This window comes from Argopecten irradians, chromosome 4 (assembly GCF_041381155.1).
Source record: "Argopecten irradians isolate NY chromosome 4, Ai_NY, whole genome shotgun sequence".
Lineage (NCBI taxonomy): Eukaryota > Metazoa > Mollusca > Bivalvia > Pectinida > Pectinidae > Argopecten > Argopecten irradians.
In genome coordinates, this window is record NC_091137.1 from 27,941,750 (window position 1) to 27,954,414 (window position 12,665).

At 34.6% G+C, this 12,665-nt stretch overlaps 1 protein-coding gene across 5 annotated transcripts in view; it reads right to left on the reverse strand.

Annotated features, from left to right (window-relative positions):
• LOC138321159 (toll-like receptor 4) overlaps positions 1-195 on the reverse strand; it is a 52,196-nt gene extending 52,001 nt beyond the window's left edge. For 3 of the 5 annotated variants that reach the window (XM_069264625.1, XM_069264623.1, XM_069264622.1), the window contains exon 1: positions 65-195. The gene's annotated coding sequence lies outside the window, so the exon portion shown is untranslated. The remainder of the gene's footprint in view (positions 1-64) is intronic. The other 2 variants (XM_069264624.1, XM_069264626.1) reach the window with 2 other exon arrangements.
• Between the last annotated feature and the right edge of the window lie 12,470 nt (positions 196-12,665).

Genomic DNA, 12,665 nt, shown 5'->3' on the forward strand with positions numbered 1-12,665 from the left:
ATATTGCATAGCAAGACAGTTGCTACATGTACTATACCAAGGTAATTCGAAACCATTAACTTACCAACAATCGATTTTACATTCATTGAATCCTCAACTCCAAATAGTAAGATGGACCGATAATATCTTACAGATGTATAATTTCTGTGATATTAGTTGTATACGGCTAAACTATTGACTACATGAGTAATAATAATAAGCCTCCTACGTTTGAGATAAAAACTTCCTGCTCAAGCACTTATCTGTTGATGATGTACAAGTAGGTTTTCCTCTCGTTTCCTGTTGTACATTAAAATCGTCGTTCGTGACGCTTTAAGATAAAACAGGCGACAACAGCCGCCCCGATGGTGATATGAACAAACACCAATAGTCATTACTACATACTGGTATTAATTTAGCGACACAATCACAACTAGATTTGATCGCGATCAAAACACGAAATTTCCACCTATGTAATGATATAAGTAATGCTAGTGAACAGACGATCTTTAAGTCGAATTAATTAAATCTGTTTTTCAGTTGGACCAGACTACTTTCGTAAGAAACGCTTTCTGATTAATATTGAGTGAGATCGTCCGTTCGTTCAAGCAATCGTCTGTTCGCTAACATTACTTATATCATTACATAGGTGGAAATCCCGTGTTTTGATCGCGATCAAATCTAGTTTTCCACAAATCTTGTTAGCAGGATATCTCACACGAACGGAATAAGGTACGACGCTAAACTTCGGACATGTTATGAATGTACATAAGATCTTGAAATGTACGTTCGATTTTTTACAAAAATGTTCAAGGTCAAGGTCACAGACGTAAAAAACGACTTTTTTCGAACAAACTACTTCATAACCGTACGCTGTTCAGGTTGTGCGTTTCATTATTTAGGTTGATTGCGATGTTGAACGTTTTTTTCTTACTACATGTTATCAGAGATTATGTCTAGGTCAAGAGTTCGCTAGAGGGTCAAATGAGGTCAAACAAAGGTCAAAAATGAACTTTACCATAGAAATATTTTGAAGAGCGCACATGAAAGAACATGCTCTTAAGCACATAAAATGACCAATTTCAAGGCCATATTATTCAAAATGGCGGAGATATTGGACATCAAAAATCGAAATTTTTGTTTTTTTATCTTTGACTTTTTGTAAAAGTAGACCTTCGCATATATTTCTGTAAAGAGTTTTAATTTCAAAGACAAAGCTTTAAAAATGACGGAAATATAGCCTTGCAAATATGGCGTTTCGTTAATTTTTTACCTAAATTTTACCGTAATTTATGAAATTTCCAAGAGAAATGTTTTGAATTGGATGTGAGAGAGCATGCTCTCAGACACATAAAATGACCAATTTCAAGGTCATATCATTCAAAATGGCGGAGATAAAGGACATCAAAAATCGAAATTTAGTTTATATTGGTCTTTGCGGCAGGCGTTTCAGCGCCTTTAAACCTGTATGTACAGTGTTGATTTTTCATACCTATGTTGTATGAACTTTTGTCTTCAAAATTTATGGATTTTAAAGGGGCTATATAGCAAAATGGCGGAAATATAGCTCTCCAAATATGGCAATTTGTCCCATTTCCTTATTTTTTCCGTACTTAGTAAGCTCGTAGGGCCTTTATCATTTAGTGAAGGGTGTTGATTTTTTGTAAATGTAGACATTGACATGTTGTCATGATTTTTATGTTCTACATGCACAATGTACAAAATCGCCATGTTTGCGTTAATACACGTACATGTACATGTGTAGCTACATGGGAGGCCTTCCTTACGTGAACCTAGCTATTAATAGGACGTACATTTAATCAAACAAACAAACAAACAAAACAGATAATACACAAACCCAATAACTGACAGGTTTAAAACCTTTTATGTATGTGGCAGAGCTGTCACATGTGACACCGTATGTTTAAGCAAAACCGGTGCTATGTTGGGGAAAATACCCGGCAGTTTTGAAACAAATTCACGTCAAAATTCTTTACAAATTTTACATCTACATGTATTGCCCGACCCGCACATTAACCATTAACTGATGTACCTTTAATATATCCAATCAGCAGGCTCCGATATATTCACCTCTCTATGAAATCTTCTGCCCCTAAATCTGTTTACGGTTGGACCAGCCTACTTTCGTAAGAAACGCTTTCTGATTAATACTGAGTGAGATCGTCCGTTCGTTCATTCATTCGACTTGAAGCGAAGGAAAAGAGTATTAAAGCAATCGTCTGTTCGCTAACATTACTTATATTATTACATAGGTGGAAATCCCGTGATTTGATCGCGATGAAATCTAGTTTTTCTTTTTTTCTTATTTTCACAAATCTTGTAAGCAGGCTGTCTCACGAACGAAACACAGTACGACGCTCAACTTTTGACACATTATGTAGGTACATGAGATCTTGAAACGAACGTTCGATTTTTCACAAAACAATGTTCAAGGTCAAGGCCACAGACGTAAAAAACTACTTTTTTCGACCAAATTTTAAACGTTCCTTACTTCATAACCGTACGCTATACGTTGTCCCCGTTTTGGCATTAAGGTAGATCGTGACAAAGCGCGATTTTTGTTCATCACATATTATCAGAGATTATGTCAAGGTCAAGAGCTCGCTACGGGGTCAAACAAATTCCAAAAGCGAAAATTGCCACAGAAAAGTTTTGAAAGATAGATTTGAAAGGGCATGCTCTCAGAAATATATAATGAAAAGTTTCAAGTTCATCGGAACCAAAATGGCGGAGATATAGACCTTGGAAAACTGCGATTTTGCCATTTTCCCGCCAAAAATGCACAAGATTTCAGCGCCTTTAATACTTAACATACATGCTTGAATTTTGCATAGACATAGCATGGACAGATATTTACAACAGTTTTACGCCGAAACTTTGTGACTCTGTTACGTCATCAAACTCGATTCTACAGATTTCATATTTCAAACACCTATGGCATACATGTGTGCCTGCATGAATTAAGATTAAAATTGAAATTATAGTCAAGGTCATACAAGTCACATATGCTACATCAGTACAATTGTTGTAGAACATCTTTACATCAAAGACCGATTGCCGCATGTCAAAATAAGTTTATATTGTATGACGTAAATCACTCTTGAAGGTCACGGTAGTAAAATGTTGAATTATATGCTGAAATATCATTTTACATTAACACAATTCCTTTGAAACATCAGCTGAGCTCATGTATGGTATAAATGTATACGATTACAATCGAATTACGTTGACATGAATTCAAGGTCACAATGGTCAAATCTTGCCCCAAGAGCACAACAAGTTCAAGTTATATGTGTCGTAAGTTTCATACTCATGAAACAAGAAGAGCTTTTAATATGTTATTCACCACCAATAGTTACCAACATTTTGATATTTGCAATATTAACAATGCATAGAGTAATTTTACAAAGTCAAATAAGTGTTCAAAATTTATTTTTGCGGTATATTTACTGCCTACAAGTGATGATAAATACAAACGGTCCGACCATGAAGCTAAGTTGTGGTCTGCTATTTTATTTTACATTTTTACAATGGTATCAGTAATTATAAAGTGACCTTTTCACGTATACTCTCATCTAAACATACATAAAGCATAAAGACAAGAACTAATAGTGCATAAATGCTGTGTTGTAACGAGTGCCTATAAAGCTTCATGATTTTCACGGGATCTCAGCGCATTTACAATTTGGTGTATGATGGTCATTTTTTGCACATACATGTAGGTATATACTATGGAACGATGTTTCATACAAATTGGCAGAGATATTGGCTCATGAAATTGGCAATTTGATCATCAAAGTTAAATACGATTGCGACCGTTCGCCAAGATCATCTCGAGTTGCGTCTTTTTGACCATCATTTAACTTATTTACTAGTTACTGAAACCAAAGGTATAGAATTGCTTAAAGTTGTATGGTCTATCACTTTCGCTCTTTTTGTAACGCGCAGTGTTACGTGTTAATAACCAAATATAAAATACATTCAGAACTTGTTTATACAAAAGTGGCGGCTTCATTTCACATAAATCACACAAAATGTTGAGGTTTCATTTAAAGATATAGTATATCTTATTACCCCATCTTAGGCAGTGATCCGTTCAATGCACATGTATGATTCACAAAAAGTTATATACATGTACATTGTAATTTGTCCTCTATCTATGTTGCATTTGTTGAATGTTGTAAATATGTTTCTGTACACAGTTTTTTTTTTTTTTTTTTTTTTTTTTTTTTTTGAGAATTGACTAATAATAAAGTTTTAAGTTTGAAAGTCCAGAGACACGACAGGTAGTGATCCATTCAGTTGATTTTATTGCATCAGTTCCATTAAAGTGCAATTTAAAGAATCTTTTAAAACTTAAAAACCTTTAACAGACAACATCAACTAAACCACAATTATGGGCACTGTCTAGACCCAGTAAGTAGTTGTATGGTCTATCACTTTCGCTCTTTTTGTTATAGTAAAAACTGTTTAAGTGTTATACACATTTTTCCCCGTCTGTCCGAGGTTTAAACTTTCTACTTTTACCACTTTTTATAAAGTTGCAGCACTGGAAGTATTTTTAGTTATAGAAGTAAAAAATCTTTTTAACGTGTACACGTCAAAAATAAACTCGAAAGATGCCGAATCATTCCGAACTCTTCCGAACATCGTCGCGACAATCTCGAAGTAGCACGAGAGTTGTGAAACCAAATGTCAACAATTTTTTTCATAAACAAAACATGCGGTCGACCTCAGCAAACTGGATCTACAAAGAAAATAATGCTTGCACATTACAATATTTGATACACACACAATATTGAATTACGGCAATGTGTGAATTAGATGTTTCAAATACTCGCTCTGTGGACATATACCAGCACGATTTGCTCATATTAGCCAGAAGGAAAACGTTAACAAACACATGTGCGCTTACGCTAGTTACCTGGATCACCACGTGCAGGACGTGTAGACATAAGTCACGTGGTACGATTCGGAATGCCGACAAAAGCCGAAGGTACTGAACATGGCGTTGATTGAAGGCGCTGTATTCAAAACAAGGAATATATGATCCACAGATTTCGGCACTCTTATAAGCCGACATATTCTTTTGGGGAGCTTAATCAATAAGTTACATGTGCATGTTCAAATATCAAATGTTTAAGCAATGTATCGTTACAGTGAAAATTACCAGAAATACAACTAGAAGGACAAAAATTTTCATAATATTAACATATACATGTACATCGTTGTTTGAATGCTGTTAGATCTGGCCGCTACTGAGACGCGCAGTGTTACGTGTTAATAACCACATATAAAATACATTCAGAACTTGTTTATACAAAAGTGGCGGCTTCATTTCACATAAATCACACAAAATGTTGAGGTTTCATTTAAAGATATAGTATATCTTATTACCCCATCTTAGGCAGTGATCCGTTCAATGCACATGTATGATTCACAAAAAGTTATATACATGTACATTGTAATTTGTCCTCTATCTATGTTGCATTTGTTGAATGTTGTAAATATGTTTCTGTACACAGTTTTTTTTTTTGTTTTTTTTTTTTTTTTGAGAATTGACTAATAATAAAGTTTTAAGTTTGAAAGTCCAGAGACACGACAGGTAGTGATCCATTCAGTTGATTTTATTGCATCAGTTCCATTAAAGTGCAATTTAAAGAATCTTTTAAAACTTAAAAACCTTTAACAGACAACATCAACTAAACCACAATTATGGGCACTGTCTAGACCCAGTAAGTAGCTAAATCGACAAGTTTGTCGGTTATTTTACACATTTTTCACAAAAGCTCTCATCTTAACATACATAAAGAGTAAAGACAAGAACTAATATGGTACATACATTTGGATGATTTTCGCGGGATCTCAGCGAATTTACAATTTGGTGTTTAATGGCCAATTGTCGCACATTCATGTAGGTATATACTATGGAACGATGTCTATAACAGTTTTGAGTTTCAAGGTCATATCATACAAAATGGCAGAAAATATTGCCATCAAAATACTGTTAAATAACAAAGTTAAATACACGATCGCGCCCGGTCACGAAGACAACTCGAATTGCGTCCTTTTGGTCATGAAACTAAAGGTATAGAATGCATTTACAAGACTGCATAAGGGAAAAAATTGAATAAAGATGTGTTTTCACGTTTTGAAAATATTAATATATAATCGTTCTTTGGATACTGTTAGATTAGGCCGCCACTGACGCGCACAGTGTTACGTGTTAATCACTAAATATATTGTAAAATATACAGAACTTGTTTATACAAAAGCGGTGACTCTATTTCACTTTACACACAATACAATAAGGCAAGATTATATTCCAATTGTTTTATTACTGATACATCTATCTAATTCAAAAGCAAATAAATCCTACTATGAAATTTACAAATAAAACCTAAACTATGACTAAATAACCTAACATGTGGCTTCTTGGGAGTTACTCGTATGACTACAAATATACTTGTTATATAGGTAGACTTCTACCCTTAATTTTACCAGGGATGACCCATCTGGTATTAGGTTATGCTTTAGAAATATTGCAGGTAGACTTCTACCATGCATTTAGGGGTGACCTTATTTACCAGGGGCGGACCCATCTGGTTTGAAGTCAATTTTCCTACCGGGGACTTTATTTACCGGGGGCGTCCCCACCGGTATCAGGTTATGAATTTTTTTCTACCAGGGACAACTTTATTTACCAGGGATAGCACCTCAGCCGGTATCAAGTTAAATCCTCTGGTTCAATTGATAGATCTTATATATTATAGGTATAACTTATATTTCGGGGACAACCTTATTTACCAGGGGTACAACCTCAACCGGTATCAAGTTTAAATCCTCTGCGTACCTATTCATTTCAGAAAATTATTTTAATTGATCTATCAATTATCTGAATTGGGGGTAAAAATTGTTGTTTGCAAACAGTTGTTTGTAATTTGTTGAGTAACTCCAAATATTAACATATGTTGATAAGTATCTTTAGAAAGCATATTACAATAAAATATAATTAAAGTTATGTAATTAACAAAACAACATAAACTTTAGGAGTATCTGGGACAATAACAAGCAAATGACTCTGTCCCAAGAATTATGAAATTGACCAGAGCCCAGCTATCTAGTATCTAATATTCCTGTCTCATAAGATTTGCCCAATCATAATTGACTGTCTTAGTCATGTGACTAATCAGCCCAAGACTAACTAGGACGCTGTCGAAACAAGTGTCCTCTACTGATTGGTTAAAGGCTAGATCCCCTAAACTATAATACCCTAAATTATGTACACACACTCACATCACGTGTAAGACCCCACTCCCTTTCTGACATCACTGCCCTTCCTTATCCAGACCCTAAAGCAATTAATCACAGCCCAAGGCTGAATAACATCCATATGCATAAACACCCTCCCTTAGATATTCAGAACAAAATAATGACATTAGCCCTGACTGCTTGACCTCAATTGAAATGACCTGCCAAACTCCCATAAATAAACAAAGGCCTTATCTGACTCCCTCATCCAACTCTATTCCCTGACCCCCCCCCCCCCCTCCTCTTCCCTATGTGTCTGCAATTGATATGTTCATGTATATTTCACAAAAAGATAAATAATTTGCTTCCATCTATGTTGCATTAATTTTGTTGAATGTTGTTAATTAATATGTTTCTCTACACGGTGTATTTTGTAAAGAGACTAGTAATACAGTTTGAAGTTTGAAAGTCCAGAGACAAGACAGGTAGTGATCCATTCAATTGATTTTATTTTTATCAGTTCTATTAAAATACAATTTAAACAATCTTTGTCAATTTAAAATCTTTAAGTGACAACATCAACTAAACCATAAGTATGGGTACTGTCTAGACCCAGTAGGTAGCTAAATCGACAATTTTGTCAGTCATTTCACACCTTTATAAGCTCTCATCTAAACACATACATAAATCATAAAGACAAGAACTAATTATATAATATGGTGCATAAATGCTGTGTTATCACGGGTGTGGAAGCCTATAAAGCTATATACATGTTTGTAAGTGCCTTTGAATGATTTTCACGGGATCCCACCGAAGTTTAATGACCATTTTTCGCACATTCATGTAGGTATATACTATGGAATGATGTCTATAACAGTTTTGAGTTTGAAGGTCATATAATACAAAATAGCAGATATATTGGCTCATGAAATTGGCAATTTGATCATCAAAGTTAAATAACGATCGCGACCGGTCGGCGAGATCATCTCGAATTGCGTCCTTTTGACCATGATTTAACTCACTTACTAGTTAAGAAACCACAGATATACTATAGTAGAATGCATTTACGAGACTGCAAAAGGACAAAAAATTGAATAAAGATGTGCTTTCACGTTTTCATATTATTAACGTGTAACGCGTTAATAACACAAATAAAATATACAGAACTTGTTTATACAAAAGTGACGGCTTCATTTCACATAAACCACACAAAATGTTGAGATTTCATTTATAGATATAGTATATTTTAATATCCCATCTTAGGCAGTGATCCGTTCAATGCACATGTATGTTCCACAAAAAAGTTATATAATTTGTCCTCCATCTATCTTGCATTTGTTGAATGTTGTAAATATGTTTTTCTACACAGTGTATTTTGTAAACAGACTAATAATACAGTTTGAAAGTCAAGAGACACGGCAGGTAGTGATACCTTTAGTTGATTTTATTGCATCAGTTTAATTAAAATGTAATTTGAACAATCTTTTTAAACTAAAAAAATTTAAGTGACAACATCATCTAAACCACAAGTATGGACACTGTCTAGACCCAGTTGGTAGCTAAATCGACAGAAAGTTTGTCGGTCATTGTCTACAGTTTAAGCGTCGAAGTCCAGATGAGTAGAACTTTTTAAGATAGTCCCTCCAACTTCGACTACTGAAGACTTTAATGTACCTTATACAGCAGGCAAAACAAAAAATATGCCATTTTATTTATGTGTTATTTATGTGCATATTGATTTCATCGTTATCCGTTCTTTAACTTTCAACTTTTTTCAGCGCTGTTTGTTCGTCAATGTGTGCAAATTGTGATCATCATATCGTGCGTTTCCACCCACCTGTCCGTCTGTCATTTGTTCGTGTGTTTGTTTGTTTGTCTGTCTGTCTGAGTTAATACAATCATATCTGGAAGCAGTGTGTTCTGTCTGTAAGGACGTGTGTATAGACAGATATAAAGACGGATGGAAGGAAGGGCACGTTGAAACCCGTATACAACAAGATACATTGCGTATATAATTTTTTTTTTTCGTTCGTTCTTTTTTTATTTTTTTTTCGTGTGCTCTTTTCGTTCGGTATTTATTATTTCTTTTTTTCTTTCGGGCGTGCGTTTGTTCGTTCTTTCGACCGTTCGTTCAGTCTGTTGTGTACATGTACACTTTTTATAATATTTACTGGGATACAGAGTGTATGGTCAAAGGGGAGATAATTCACATTTCCTACTTTCCACAGAGTGGATAGTCAAAAGGGAGATAATTCACGTTTACTACTTTCCGCATATTGGTTCTAACTTTAGTTTATACGAATTTACCGGAGTTCCGAAATTTGAATTTGTTTTGTATATTATTGGAGTCTTGAATAAAAGAGTTCGAATGGACGCATATATATATATAGGGATTGGAAGTATTTTTTCTAATTTTCGTATCGGCTATGAATAGCAGTTCTAAGCTATCTACAAATCCCGTGGAGCGCGTTAGCCTTCCGGTCGACCTTGGTTTGCAAATGACAAACGATAAACAAGAAATGTTGTTAAAATAAGATTTGATTGACTTATTACAGTAAACCTTAGTTGATTCTTATCAAGAAACAACACATAAGATATTTTGCATTAAAATACTGTAGGGGACTATTTTTTTATTTATATAAAACTGGCGCATTGTTTGAAATCAGCTGATCGATGCACGAGAATCGTTGTATTCATTGTATTCATAGTGTTTTCATAGGCAAATGTTTGTTTTCGTCAGTTGGTTGATTCATAAAGAGACGAACCACTCAAAATGTAAATATACTTTTATGAATGCTCATCTAGGGGATCACAAGTCTGTACAGATATTGGCGGATCGCCAGCTGATGTTTAAGCCAGGGGCGTAGCTAGAGTCTTTTACATGTGCAAGCCCAGGCGAGGGGTCTGGGGGCCGCCTAGGCCCCCAGCGGGTCCAGGGCAGCGCCCTGGTTAGGGGGTTCAGGGGGGGCGAAGCCCCCCGACGGAAAATGGTTTTAAGGAATTGTTTAGCTCCGAAAATGATATTTGATAATGCTTGGTATTGCTAAACTATATTTATTAAAATCAAATGTATAGGACTGTTTTCTACCTGTACCTGATAATTATGCGTTAATGTTTAGTATTTAAAAAGTGTATGAAAATCTCATGATAAGTCCTGCATGTATCTTGAGTGACTCTAATGGGATTTGAGGATAGATTGACGAAACTTTCTTACGTTATCGATTTTTTTTATATGTGTAAAAATCGAATTATACCGTGATATATGTGAAAAAATGAATGAATATAAAAAACAGCGCCTCATATTGTAAGGCATAAAAGCCGCACTGATAGAAAAAAAATAGTATTTTGTCTTTTTAAAGTCTATCTTGACGGGAAGTTTTATTTCTCTATATCGCTCCAACAAGAGTATGTGTCAGTAGATTGTGCATTTACTCTGGGTTGGAATTTTGGAACAATAATCCCATAATATCTAGATAAGGTGGCCTTGACTAAATAGAATCTAGTCCGCTAAGCCTGCCTATATTATAAGTTGTTGTTGTTTTTTGCCTAATATATAGACTTTATATTTGGCAAAAAATAAATAAAAAGCCTAATAATATTAGCAGGTTTTAGCGGAGTATCTAAGTAGAATCTACTCTGTGTCACTATAATTTGCGAGGTGTCACTTTCGATATTTCATCTGTCGTCCTTTGACTTTGCGTGTCTTTCGTTTTAAGCTTGAAAAAGCCACCTTGTGTCTTAGAATGTTCATATTAACGCATAACGTATATTTCAGTATTATCAATTTTAGATAAATCATCTACGTTTAGGTTATTTTAACTTTGATTTTAATTTACATTCAAGACTTTGACGGATAGACATAGATGTTTTAACTTTACAAGACAATGAATAACTTATACTAGGATTTTTTATGTGCAAGCCCGGGCTTTTTTTTATAGAGCAAGCTACGCCCCTGTAAGCCACGCCCCCAACGAATAGATGCGAAGAGAAAACGTATTAAAGTGATCGTCTGATCGATAACATGATAATTTTGCTGCATTGAAATCCCGTGTTTTGATCGCGATTAAATCTAGTTTTGTTGTTTGTTTGTTCAAATGTACGTCCTATTAACAGCTAGGGTCACGTAAGGACGGCCTCCCATGTATGCGGTGTAGCTACACATGTACATGTATTTACGCAAACATGTGTACATTGTTCATATATACGTGTACATGTAGAACTTAATAAATCCCGAAAAGTATTCAAAACAAAATGAAAAAAAACCTTCGAAACGACCCCTGTGGATAGGAGATTGAGCCCAGGATAGAATGTTAACCTGGCCACTGATTGGCTGGCTAATCTTGAATTTCAAAAGTAAAAATGTTTTCTGACAGGTAATTATTCCTTGATAACCATGATATGAATTTGGAAATTCAGATTGAGATTTAGGTTCAAAATATCAATTTTGATAATGAATAGGTAAAAACATTAGATTCCAGGTTTTTTAAAAGTGCAAAAATTCTTCTTTTCTTATGAAGATCATCGACCAATGCGGAATAACTCGTACAATTAGAGTTTTAGTATTAGATACGGATTACCTCACTTTGGCCACAGGCCACATCATGTAATCTCAACTACAAAATCGCTGAAATTCTATACCACCGCCATTTTGAATCATATGACATTGAAATTGGTCAATATATGTGTCTGAGAGCATGCTATTTAACATCCAATTCAAAACATTTCTCTCGGAAATTTCTTAAATTACGGTAAAATTTACGTTAAAAAAGTGAACGAAAAGCCATATTCGGAGGGCTGTATATCCGCCATTTTCTAATTCCTGATTTCGAAATTATAACCCTGTACAGACAATATATCAATGTCTACATTTACATAAAATCAACACCCTAAATTAAATGATAAAGCCCTACGAGCTCACAAATTACGGGAAAAAATAAGGAAATGGAACAAATTGACATATTTGAAGAGCTATATTTCCGCCATTTGTCTATATAACCCCTTTAAATTTCATAACTTTTGAAGACAAAAGTTTATACAACATAGGTATAAAAACGCAACCTTGTACATACAGGTTTAAAGGCGCTGAAACGCGTGCCGCAAGGACAAATATGAACTAAAATTTCGATTTTGATGTCCTATTTCTCCGCCATTTTGAATCATATGACCTTGAAATTAGTCATTTTATGTGTCTGAGAGCATGCTATTTAACATAAAATTCAAAACATTTCTCTTTGAAATTTCATCAATTACGGTAAAATTTACGTTAAAAAAGGGAACGAAACGCCATATTCGGAGAGCTGTATTTCTGCCATTTTCCAATTCCTGATTTCGAAATTATAACCCTGTCCAGACAATATGCTAATGTCTAAGTTTACAAAAAATCAACACCCTACATTAAATGATAAAAGCCCTAC